We start from the raw sequence: 8,054 nt of genomic DNA on the forward strand, positions 1-8,054 counted from the left end.
CAAATCAGTCAACATGATACACCATATTAACAAATTGAAGGAGAAAAACCATATGATCATCTCAACAGATGCAGAGAAAGCTTTTGAAAAAATTCAACTCCCATTTATGATAAACAACCCTGCAGAAAGTAGGTATAGAGGGAACTTTCCTCAACATAATTAAGGCCATATATGACAAACCCACAGCCAAAATCATCCTCAATGGTGAAAAACTGAAAGCACTTCCACTAAGATCAGGAACAAGACAAGGTTGCCCACTCTCAGCACTCTTATTCAATATAGTTTTGGAAGTTTTAACCACAGCAATCAGAGAAGAAAAGGAAATAAAAGGAATCCAAATAGGAAAAGAAGAAGTAAAGCTGTCACTGTTTGCAGGTGACATGACACTATACATAGAGAATACTAAAGATGCTACCAAAAAACTACTAGAGCTAATCAATGAATTTGGTAAAGTAGCAGGATACAAAATTAATGCACAGAAATCGCTTGCATTCCTATACTCTAATGATGAAAAATCTGAAAGTGAAATCAAGAAAACACTCACATTTACCATTGCAACAAAAAGAATAAAATAGCTAGGAATAAACCTACCTAAGGAGACAAAACACCTGTATGCAGAAAATTATAAGACAAAGATGAAAGAAATTAAAGATAATACAAATGGAGAGATATACCATGTTCTTGGATTGGAGGAGTCAACATTGTGAAAATGATTCTACTACCCAAAGCAATCTACAGATTCAATGCAATCCCTATCAAACTACCACTGGCATTTTTCACAGAACTAGAACAAAAAATTTCACAATCTGTATGGAAACACAAAAGACCCCGAATAGCCAAAGCAATCTTGAGAACGAAAAACGGAGCTGGAGGAATCAGGCTCCCTGACTTCAGACTAAACTACAAAGCTACAGTAATCAAGACAGTATGGAACTGGCACAAAAACAGAAACATAGATCAATTGAACAGGATAGAAAGCCCAGAGATAAACCCACGCATATATGGTCACCTTATCTTTGATAAAGGAGGCAGGAATGTACAGAGGAGAAAGTACAGCCTCTTCAATAAGTGGCGCTGCGAAAACTGGACAGGTAACGTAAAAGTATGAGATTAGATCACTCCCTAACACCATACACAAAAATAAGCTCAAAATGGATTCCAGACCTAAATATAAGGCCAGAAACTATCAAACTCTTAGAGGAAAACATAGGCAGAACATTCTATGACATAAATCACAGCAAGATACTTTTTGACCCACCTCCTAGAGAAATGGAAATAAAAACAAAGATAAACAAATAAGAACTAATGAAGCTTAAAAGCTTTTGCACAGCAAAGGAAACCATAAACAAGACCAAAAGACAACCCTCAGAATGGGAGAAGATATTTGCAAATGAAGCAACTGACAAAGGATTAGTCTCCAAAATTTATAAGCAGCTCATGCAGCTCAATAACAACAACAAAAAAAAAAACCCAATCCAAAAATGGGCAGAAGACCTAAATAGACATTTCTCCAAGGAAGATATACAGACTGCCAAGAAACACATGAAAGATTGCTCAACAACATTAATCATTAGAGAAATGCAAATCAAAACTACAATGAGATACCATCTAACACCACTGAGAATGGCCATCAGCAAAAAAATCTAGAAACAATAAATGCTTGAGAGGGTGTGGAGAAAAGGGAAGACTCCTGCACTGAGGTGGGAATGTGAATTGGTACAGACACTATGGAGCACAGTATGGAGATTCCTTAAAAAACTACAAATAGAACTACCATATGACCCAGCAATCCCACTCTTGGACATATACCCTGAGAAAACCATAGTTCAAAAAGAGTCATGTACCAAAATGTTCATTGCAGCTCTATTTACAATAGACCGGAGATGGAAACAACCTAAGATCCCATCATCGGATGAATGGATAAAGAAGATGTGGCACAAATATACAATGGAATATTACTCAGACATAAAAAGAAACGAAACTGAGTTATTTGTAATGAGGTGGATTGACCTAGAGTCAGTCATACAGAGTGAAGTAAGTCAGAAAGAGAAAGACAAATACCGTATGCTAACACATATATGTGGAATTTAAGGAAAAAAATGTCATGAAGAACCTAGGGGTAAGACAGGAATGAAGACACAGACCTACTGGAGAACGGACTTGAGGATATGGGGAGGGGGAAGGGTGAGCTGTGACAAAGTGAGAGAGAGGCATGGACATATATACACTACCAAACGTAAGGTAGATATCTAGTGGGAAGCAGCTGCATAGCACAGGGATATCAGCTCGGTGCTTTGTGACCACCTGAAGGGGTGGGATAGTGAGGGTGGGAGGGAGGGAGACGCAAGAGGGAAGAGATATGGGAACATATGTGTATGTATAACTGATTCACTTTGTTATAAAGCAGAAACTAACACACCATTGTAAAGCAATTATACTCCAATAAAGATGTAAAAGAAAAAATAAATAAAATAGACGTGATGTAGAAAAAAATAAATAACATTAGAAATGAAAAAGGAGAAGTTACAACAGACACCGCAGAAATACAAAGCATCCTAAGAGACTACTACAAGCAACTCTATGCCAATAAAACGGACAACCTGGAAGAAATGGACAAATTCTTAGAAAGGTATAACCTTCCAAGACTGAACCAGGAATAAATAGAAAATATGAACAGACCAATCACAAGTAATGAAATTGAAACTGTGATTAAAAATCTTCCAAAAGGGGCTTCACTGGTGGCGCAGTGGTTGAGAGTCCGCCTGCCGATGCAGGGGACACGGGTTCGTGACCCTGTCTGGGAAGATCCCGCATGCGGCGGAGCGACTGCACCAGTGCACCCTGACCGCCGAGCCTGCGACTCAGGAGCCAGTGCCCCACAACGGGAGAGGTCACAACAGTGAGAGGCCCGCGTACTGCAAAAAAATTCTTCCAACAGGGCATCCCTGGTGGCGCAGTGGTTGAGAGTCCACCTGCCGACGCAGGAGACACGGGTTCGTGCCCCAGTCCAGGAGGATCCCACATGCCGCGCAGCGGCTGGGCCCATGAGCCATGGCCGCTGAGCCTGCGCGTCCGGAGCCTGTGCTCCGCAAAGGGAGAGACCACGACGGTGAGAGGCCCGCCTATCGCCAATAATAATAATAATAATAATAATAATTCCAACAAACAAAAGTCTAGGACCAGATGGCTTCACAGCTGAATTCTATCAAACATTTAGAGAAGAGCTAACACCCATCCTTCTCAAACTCTTACAAAAAATTGAAGAGGAAGGAAAACTCCCAAACTCATTCTATGAGACCACCATCACCCAGATACCAAAACCAGACAAGGATACTACAAAAAAAGCAAATTACAGACCAATATCACTGATGAACATAGATGCAAAAGACCTCAACAAAACACTAGCAAACAGAATCCAACAGCACATTAAAAGGATCATACACCATGATCAAGTGGGGTTTATTCCAGGAATGCAAGGATTCTTCAATATACGCAAATCAATCAACATGATACACCATATTAACAAATTGAAGGAGAAAAACCATATGATCATCTCAATAGATGCAGAGAAAGCTTTTGACAAAATTCAACACCCATTTATAATACAAACCCTGCAGAAAGTAGGCACAGAGGGAACTTTCCTCAACATAATAAAGGCCATATATGACAAACCCACAGCCAACATCGTCCTCAATGGTGAAAAACTGAAAGCACTTCCACTAAGATCAGGAACAAGACAAGGTTGCGCACTCTCACCACTCTTATTCAACATAGTTTTGGAAGTTTTAGCCACAGCAATCAGAGGAGAAAAGGAAATAATAGGAATCCAAATCGGAAAAGAAGGAGTAAAGCTGTCACTGTTTGCAGATGACATGATACTATATGTAGAGAGTCCTAAAAATGCCACCGGCAAACTACTAGAGCTAATCAGTGAATCTGGTAAAGTTGCAGAATACAAAATTAATGCACTGAAATCTCTTGCATTCCTATACACTAATGATGAAAAATCTGCAAGAGAAATTAAGGATACACTCCCATTTACCATTGCAACAAAAACAGTAAAATACCTAGGAATAAACCTACCTAGGGAGACAAAAGACCTGTATACACAAAACTGTAAGATACTGATGAAAGAAATGAAAGATGATACAAACAGATGGAGAGATATACCATGTTCTTGGATTTGAAGATTCAATATTGTGAAAATGACTATACTACCCAAAGCAATCTACAGATTTAATGCAATCCCTATCAAATTACCAATGGTATTTTTAACGGAACTAGAACAAAAAACCTTAAAATTTGTATGTAGACACAAAAGACCCCAAATAGCCAAAGCAGTCTTGAGGGAAAAAAAACGGAGCTGGAGGAATCAGACTCCCTGACTTTAGAGTATACTACAAAGCTACAGTAATCAAGAAAATATGGTATTGGCACAAAAAGAGAGATACAGATCAATGGAACATGACAGAAAGCCCAGAGATAAACCCACGTACCTATGGTCAAGTAATCTATGACAAAGGAGGCAAGGATATACAATGGAGAAAAGACAGTCTCTTCAATAAGTGGTGCTGGGAAAACTGCACAGCTACATGTAAAAGAATGAAATTAGAACACTCCCTAACACCATACACAAAAATAAACTCAAAATGGATTCGAGACCTAAGTGTAAGACAGGACACCATAAAACTCTTAGAAGAAAACATAGGAAGAACACTCTTTGACATAAATCACAGCAAGATCTTTTTTGATCCACCTCGTAGAGTAATGGAAATAAAAACAAAAATAAACAAATGGGACGTAATGAAAGTTAAAACCTTTTTGCAAAGCAAAGGAAACTACAAACAAGATGAAAAGACAACCCTCAGAATGGGAGAAAATATTTGCAAACGAATCAACAAAGGATTAATCTCCAAAATATATAAACAGCTCATGCAGCTCAATATTAGAAAAACAAAAAACCCAATCCAAAAATGGGCAGAAGACCTAAATAGACATTTCTCCAAAGAAGACATATAGATGGCCAAGAAGCACACAAAAAGCTGCTCAACATCACTAATTATTAGAGAAATGCAAATCAAAACTACAATGAGGTATCACCTCACACCACTTAGAATGGGCACCATCAGAAAATCTACAAACAACAAATGCTGGAGAGGGTGTGGAGAAAAGGGAATCCTCTTGCACTGTTGGTGGGAATGTAAATTGATACAGCCACTATGGAGAACAGTATGGAGGTTCCTTAAAAAACTAAAAATAGAATTATCATATGACCCAGCAATCCCACTACTGGGCATATACCCAGAGAAAACCATAATTCAAAAAGACACACGTGGGCTTCCCTGGTGGCGCAGTGGTTGAGAGTCCGCCTGCCGATGCAGTGGACGCGGGTTTTTGCCCCAGTCCGGGAGGATCCCATATGCCGCGGAGCGGCTGGGCCCGTAAACCATGGCCACTGAGCCTGCACGTCCAGAGCCTCTGCTGCGCAACAGGAGATGCCACAACAGTGAGAGGCCTGTGTACCACACACACACACACACACACACACACACACAAAAGACACATGCACCCTGATGTTCATTGTAGCACTATTTACAATAGCCAGGTCATGGAAGCAACCTAAATGCCCACTGACAGACGAATGGATAAAGAAGATGTGGTACATACATATAATGGATTATTATTCAGCCATAAAAAGGAATGAAATTGGGTCATTTGTAGAGACATGGATGGATTTAGAAACTGTCATACAGAGTGAAGTAAGTCAGAAAGAGAAAAATAAATATTGTACATTAACGCATATATGTGGAATCTAGAAAAATGGTAGAAATGAATTGGTTTGCAGGGCAGAAATTGAGACACAGATGTAGAGAACAAACGTATGGACACCAAGGGGCGAAAGCGGTGGAGGGGGGTTGTGCTGTGATGAATTGGGAGATTGCGATTGACATGTATACATTAATATGTATAAAATGGATAACTAATAAGAACCTGCTGTATAAAAAAATAAAATTAAAAGAAAACCAGTGTTCACAAAAACACTTTTGCAAATGCTTTTAGTTTTGGTAATTGCCCCAAACTGTAAACAACCAACGTGACCCTCGAGTGGGAATGGAGTCTCAAACTACTTCCTCCAGATAATGGAAACCTAGTCAGCAAACCAACGGAACAAGCTCCCTGGGCTCGCAGCTACATGGGTGACCTCCACTGTGCGTGCCAAGTGAAGGAAGCCAGGCCAAAAGCCTCCATTCGGTGTGATTCCATTTGCGTCACATCAGTTCTGAGGAAGGCAGAACTATAACGTCAGAGGAGAGAGCAGTGGTTGCCTGTGCGGAACGCCGGGTGGCGGGTGACAACAAAGGGAGTCTGAGAGAATTTGACTGGGGGGGGGTGGTACTGATGGAACTGTTTCGTCTTTTAATTGTGGTCGTGGTTACACAGTGCTTTGCATTTGTCAAACCTTACAGGACGTTCATTAAAACCAGTGTATGAAGTTTTTCAATGTTTTAGTAAAAAGAGTGTATATTAAAAAAATCATTCATAAACATACCATTATTAGTAATAACATTTTGGTGTGTATTATTTTGTGTTTATACAAAAAATGAGATCAAACTTTTGCAGCTTATTCAGTTAAAGCATATATTGGACAACTTTCCATATCATTAAACATAAATCAACTCCTCCATTTTCAAGGTTCCACGGCACTCCACTCATAAATGTACCATGGTTTATTTATCCCCATAGTTGGGCAAATAGGTTGCTTTCCATTATCTACTATTTCCATTATTTACTATCACAAAAATGTTGCAATGAACAAACCTTCGTGCAAACCTACTGCTCTTTTTGTGGATAAAATGCATAAAGATGGAACAGTGGGCTTAGCTCTACGTTGACAAACTGCTGTCCAGAAAGGCTGCCACACTGTATAGCCCACCAGTTCTATGTGAGACAAAAATTCCACCGTTTTAATTTGTATTATCTGATCACTAGTAATCTTTCTTTTTTTGTACGTATGGCTGTTAACTATTTGATATTCTTTTCCAAACTCTTTATGTCCTTTGCCCCACTCTATCTTGGGATGTTCATCTTCTATTTCCTTATGGATTTGTAAACATTCCTTATATGTTAGTGATAGTAACTCTACAATCTTGATCAGGCCTAGCAATGACTTACTCTATGCTTTTTGTCTTTAGTATTATGTTTACAAAAGCTTTCTCTACTATTTTAGCCTGCATTTTATGGTTGTAAAAGACAGAAGCTCATGCAGAACCTTCACAGAAAGGAGGTGGGATGGGGAGGGGGGGAATTGTTAGAGTGGATGTAGGTGACATGAAAATCCGGGAAGCCCAGGAAGCCTAAAGCACTGGTCTCCAGACTCAGGAGCACACGCCACACTGCAGTGTGGGAAGAGAACATCAGCCCTCCTACTTGAGTACATATACGTTTATAGTTTTTATAGGAAACTGGAACAAACGTACGTAAGATGTACAAAAATACGTGTTCAGTTTATAGAATAATAAAACAAATACTCAGGTATCCATCACCTGGGCTAATAATACCATTAATTTGTTATCTCATCCTTTCAGATGTCTGTTTTCCCCACATGCTACCCCTGACAACCACTTGCCAAATGTTTGTGCAGTAGTACATGTAGATGTTCAAGTAAGTAAATATGCGTGCACTGGAGAAGGCGTGTCAAGTTGTTGACTCTGAGGCCCCACTTGTCTCTGCCCGCCAGCTTCTTGCTCTACCCACAGACCTCCTCTTCTGAATGGTTTGCACCCAGCTCGTGGTGGCTGCGCTGGCCTGGCTCCGGCCCCTCCTCGTCATGACCTTCTTGCTTCATTCAGCTCCTGTTGCTCATCGGCAGAGCCTTCTTCTGTCCGTGCTCCAGAGCTGGCTGGGACCGGTCCAGCTGTGAACTGGCAGGCTCCGGGCTGCGGAGGGTTTGACCGTGTGGTGCAGTAGACTGCACTGCCCACCAGAGACCCGCGTGAGTGGGCTGCTGCCCTCCGGTGTGTTCATTTTAAAGGAGGATGTAGCATTAGAATCTC

This window comes from Aethalodelphis obliquidens, unplaced genomic scaffold (assembly GCF_003676395.1).
Source record: "Aethalodelphis obliquidens isolate GAN/ISIS:26980383/991018 unplaced genomic scaffold, ASM367639v1 scaffold38, whole genome shotgun sequence".
Taxonomy (NCBI): domain Eukaryota; kingdom Metazoa; phylum Chordata; class Mammalia; order Artiodactyla; family Delphinidae; genus Aethalodelphis; species Aethalodelphis obliquidens.